The sequence below is a fragment of the Calonectris borealis genome, chromosome 2, assembly GCF_964195595.1.
Source record: "Calonectris borealis chromosome 2, bCalBor7.hap1.2, whole genome shotgun sequence".
NCBI lineage: Eukaryota > Metazoa > Chordata > Aves > Procellariiformes > Procellariidae > Calonectris > Calonectris borealis.
The window spans coordinates 87199641-87205640 of NC_134313.1; positions in this window are offsets into that span (position 1 = coordinate 87199641).

Genomic DNA, 6000 nt, shown 5'->3' on the forward strand with positions numbered 1-6000 from the left:
AAAAATAAAGGGAAGAAAAAGGAATAATTTTCTATGCAATCCATAATTAACCTTTTGAATTCACTGCCACAAGCCATGACTCTAGCAAAGAATTAAAATATATATGTGTGAGAAAATTTTAAATCACAGGATTTAAAATATATGCACAAGAAAAATTTCCTTGTTTCAGGACTATTCCCCTATGAGAAATAAAAATGTTACCTCATGGGCAAGACCAGATACTAATAATGGGAAAAAATCCTCTACCAACTAACATCATTTACTAGCAAAATTTAGAAGACCTTTACAGTATCGTTACATAAGCCACGGTATTTTTACTGTCAAAGGTAATTAGATACTCATGCTTCATTAAAAGAATAATTTAGTTGGTTTGGGTTGTATTTTAACAGATGAATAGCGTTATTTTAAAGGAGCTGTATTTCCCAAATTGATCATTTGAATAGACTGAGTGCCAAAATAAATACAGAAAACTATACTAGTGTAAGTTTTTTAATATTCGTGTAAAGATCTTCAGTTCAGAGACATGAACTATTGCAGCACAATATTTCACCATGCATCAATATAAATTCAATACAGAATAAAAGGTCGTAGAAGAACAGTAAGAAAAGTGATCGAATCACCTATATGTTAATATATTCACAACTTTTCTGCGGGCCCAAATCACACATACAATCAGTTGCCTCAGCTCTGCTGATCTCAGGAACTCAATGAACTGGAAGTTAATCGTCTCTCTACCCATAACTTCAACATACAGAATTATGCTTTTTCTACAGTTAAAAAGATCTTTTGCTATGAAAAAGATATACTATACAAAATGTACTGAGAGTGTCAATTTGCTCAGTGTTTTCTTCTTTTTTAATAAGTAATTAACAAAAAGAGATATTTTCTGCTTCATTTTGGCTGGAAAAACATTAAATAAATCAGAAATCAGATGTGGGAATACTCTAGGATAGCAGCAAAGCCAGCAGAACAAAAGACTTTATAGAAGAGACTGAGTAAAACCATCTTTATCCTTCATCTCTCCAGAGAAAAACATATAAATAATAAACCACTTAAACACATTAAAAATGCTTTGAAGAAAAAGAAAACCATTTGAACCATTTGAACTTTCACAACCATCATATTTTCTGCATTTTGGCAACCATTTTTCCCCATGGCAGCCAGGGACAACCAGACTAGATAACTCTCAGTAGTACCTGACAATTGCCATGCATTTTAGCACTGAAATTTTACTCTTATCCTCATTAATTTCAAAAGCACAAGCCGAGCAGACTCACCTCCAAATTCTCATCTGGCTTACATCAGCATAGCTGCATTGATTTAAGTGGAACTGTACAGCAGATTTATAAATTAGGAGATCTTGTGTAAAAGCAATACAATTTGTCATGAATGAATATTATACCAGTTTTCAAAGATCAACCTTCCCGCATCATCATCCAATATTTTATTTTTGATATGGATCATTTTTTTCCAAACTTTCTGGCCACACTGAGTACACACAACACAGGAAACTTGTTTGCATCTAACAAAAAGGGTAATCATGAACACTCAGCACTTTAGTTCAACACCTTATTCAACAAGTTCTTGACGTTAAGGTAAAGATGTGATCTGGATGGAAGGAAACAGCTAAATCCTAGCCATACTCAGTGCTCACTTCATCAGGCTTCTCCGTCTGGTAGCTCTAGGGGCTCAGACAAATCCAAAGCGCTCTTGCTCTTATCTGACCACTGTTCTTACTCCCAGTTTAGCAATAATAATCAGTATCGTTCTTTTTACTTAGGCCGAACTTCCAAAGATAAGGAAAGTAGTACAGCATATTGCTTTAAGACATTTCTGATCGTGTTATGCAATGTACAGTTTGCGCTTCGTTGTACACTTTTATTAAGCTAGGGTGGTAGACTGAGACATTTCAACGTTAGTGCTCTATTTCCTTGGAGGCATCCCCACAATTTTGGAGATATTTAGGAGGCACAGGTAACCCTGGATTTAAGTAGAGGTCCACAAAATGCATAAAGAAATAAATGCAAGTTTTGGAGCGTCCTAATACCACAGTAGAACAGTTCCAAAAACTTAATGACATGATTTAGTTTGGAAGGCATTAAAGAATATTGTTCGTCCCAAGAGTAGGGAACTTATAGGTAGAGAAGGTATAGAGCCCTGTGAGTGAAAGGAAACATGGAAGGACGATGTTTTTAAGGATGTATTAATATCTGGAAAAGGGAAATAAAGGTAGAAAGAAGATGTGAAATGGAAACAGGCCACCACTGTTTTGATTATGCCTCTTCAGTTTTACTGCTATCTGAGAAAAATATATTTTGTATCACAGACTAATATAGTTCATGTTCAAGCACCAAATGGATTATGGTTATCCAGAATTATAAAGAAAGAAACAGAATGGACAATTATTTGAATATGATATGTGCCTGCAATACTATTTATTTATGGATATGTATTATAAAGGCAGTTTTGTTAAAACATGGAATCGAAATTCTGTTCAGTCTGTTAGGTATGTCTTTCTGTATGAATTGAGAACCTCAGGACTACTAGAATGTACTCTACAGGACAGAGGAAAATTTATATCTGAAGTTAGTTTATCTCTGCTGAAAATTTCTGTCAGCAATACATGGATACAGTTCAACTGAAAACAAGTTACAGCTGTAACCAAGGGCATGGTTTTGAAGCAAAGTGTGACATGTAATTTCTGGTCTGGGTCTCCTTTTTGCTGGGGGCTATAGACCTCCTTTAGGCAAAACAGCAAAAACAGGAGTGCCCTGCAAGTTGCACCACCGGAACAGTGTGGGAAACATAACGACTCAGGGACATCCTTTCTAAAGTACAATTCCTCCCCCACATCCTTCTTGTTCAGGTGAAGGGAACAGTGTGATTTGTGGTATGACCTGTCTCGACAGCAATTTACAACAACTTCCCAGTAAAATCTCTGTCTGCTCACTCCCTTTTGCCATCCACTTGCTTTAGCATGCAGGGATAGGGGAGAGAGGATAGTGCAGAAAGTAGTGCGCAGGGATGCAATATACTGCTTGTAACCACATAAATATCTTATACCTATCCATTAGCCTCCATGTTCCCGTCTGTCTGAATAAGGAGGGGTTGCTTGTCCCCTTGAAGGGGACAAAACTGAACTGCAATTTAGTCTTGGGATTCTCCCTGGCATTTTTACAGCTGAAGCCTGTTCTGCTACTTACTTAGACTAATACTATAAATCTAACACACTCTAAGGGCCACATTTTCGGCATCATAAACCATCATATCTGTCCATTTTTCAGGGGAACCACAGGGCTTTTATAATACCTAGAGAAAATCAGATCTCAAGAGGTGACAACATCTCTGCCTGAGATTGTTCAGACATTATTGGTTTCTGGAAAAGCTCAGAAAAATATAGTAACAAATATAAACATTAATTAAACCAAACTTTCCAGCAATCCTAATTTGCATGTCTCTGACTAGTTTTTAATCTTCCAACTTTGGGGAATTTGGTTTTGTTTCTTTTTTTGTTTGTTCTGTTTTGTTGTTTGTTTTTAATTTTATCCTTTATTGTTTTTCCTTACATGATGCTGCCTTTCTTTTTTTCAGTTTGTCCTTTTCAGAGTCATCTTTTAATTTGTTTTGTAAATTCTTTAAAAAATCTGCTTTTTCTCTTGAAGTTATTTTAACGTACTTGTTCTCTAGGCATATGAAACATCTGTTTCTTACCTTAATCTGCTCTCTTTCCACTTACTTATTCTTTATTAATATTTCTTCCTACACAATTCCAGTATCACAAGCACTTCCTATCTTTCTTCTCCAAGGATTATTTTCCCCACCTCTCTTAACGTTCCTCGTTCCTTGTGTTCTTGCTCTTTTTTGGCAGTCGTAGAAGGAAATGTATCCTTCTGCCTTTTCTGGCAGTGTTAGAATGGATAGGTATAGAAGCAGAAAATAGAGGGAGAATAACAGCTGGATTTTTTCCATATACACATAAAAAATTCTTATGTAGGGAAAAGGAATGAAGTGCTAACAAAATTGGCTTTAGCATCACATTCCCTCAACTACTGTTCAGGAGGAGCTGGAAATGCTGTAAAGGAGCATGACTGGAAAGTTTTTAATTCCTACTTCTCTCTCGTTCTTCATGGTCTGAAGCAAGTTTTCTCTCAGATGACAGACACCAGCCCCTTGGCTGTAAAGGACGAGTTCCTTCTGTTCAGCAAACAGGGAAGAAGGCTGGACTATACTATAGAGAGTATCTGTAACATTATTTTGATGCCAAGCTGTGAAAGAATAGGCTGATGGGAACAGTGGCCAGTAAGACAAGCTCTCATTTGGGGTCAGCACCCTCACTTCATGTCTGACCACGCTGGTTAGCACTTAGGTTAGATTCTGCTGTGGGGATACTCAAGCTACACCTCGCCAAGCTGACAGTGGACGGAAAGGTAAGGCAGTCCCTCATCTCAGTCTTCGGAGCAGAGCAGAACTTTCGGAGCCTTTCAGGAATGTAAGTAATTTAGTTCCTTCCATGTGCCTAATGGCAAGACCATTACTCCCAAAAGCATTGTACTGCATCCAAGTGTCTAATAATTTAAGTGGCTTTCATGACGTAAAGAAGCTGAACTGCGTAATGTATATAGATCTTATTTTTGAATACCAAGGAACATAAAGATTTCAATCTAGTACACAGACACTGACACTGATTAGCAGGGCCTAACATTGCAGAGTTTTCTTCTTGTTTGTATCACACACATCATTAACCCTTCCAATGCCGTCCTATTACAGACAGCAGGCTACATATTACTACCCCACTACTTTGCTTATCTATAATCTATAATAAAATTCTGAACAAAATTATTGCTTCCTTCTGCAGAGCTGCATGTTATTCCTCATTCGCCTGTTTTTTATTCTATCCTGCACTTCAAAACATCAGTCTCATGGGCCTTTGTGATTATCAGGTTTCCGAAGATTTTCCTTAGATGATCAGCAGAGGTAGAAGAATGAAAAGCCAATAATACACAAAACTGTCTTCTTAATTGTTCCATCCTGTAGACATTATTTCCAATGGGATCATTTTAAAAGCTCAGAAGACTCAGAATCAGATCACAATACAAAATATGACACTCGGTTCTAGCCAGTAGGAAACTGACGGGAGTAGGAGGAGAACAGAGCAAAAGACATCCTCCTTAGATCAGGCAGCTCAAGCAAAAGTCACGTCTCAGCTGCAGCCCCTTCACTCGGGGAAGCAGAGGCAATGGTCCGGCAACATAAACTTGGCATCATAGCCCACAGAGGGAATTAAGAAGTAGCACCTTAAACTCTACTTCAGTGCAGCTTGCTGCCAACAACCAGTACAGAGCATGCTGGAACAGAGTTTCTTTAATATGGTCTTGCTGTGGAAACATGTTGGAAGAGAACATGCTTCCACGAAGCACAGTTACCCTCTAGTTCTTTTTAAGACAACATGATTTGAGACAGTTGGCTAAGTAATACAATTTGGCCTCCAGTGTTTAAACTGAATAGGATTCTCTAGCCACAGAAGACAGATGAATCATACAATATATTAAAAAAAAAATTGTTCAGGTTAATAATTATATCTTTTCTGGACAGGAAGTATCATTATGTGATCATACTAATTTTGGGCCATTAGCGTCTCTTCCCTCTTTTTCTGAATATGGAGGAATGAAAGATGGCTTAATTGTAGCACTAGGAAATTACCTCCCTTTTGGAGGGGGGTGAAGAAGATGGTCTTACAATCACAATACAAAGTTGAGACTGTAGGATATTACCTTAAAATATTTATTCTCAGTTACTCTCTCAGTTCCATTTGCATCTGTAATAAGTAGCATGTTTAAAAGACACTCACCTACATAGAATGAGAGTGGAAGAATCTGGAAGCTGGAAGATACAGGACTTGCTTCTGAACTTCACAGAGTTGCATTTTCTCTCATGGTTGCAGGTTGTGATTCGTGATTGATGTGGAAATGTGTAATATTAACATTGTCTGTTAAAAATGGT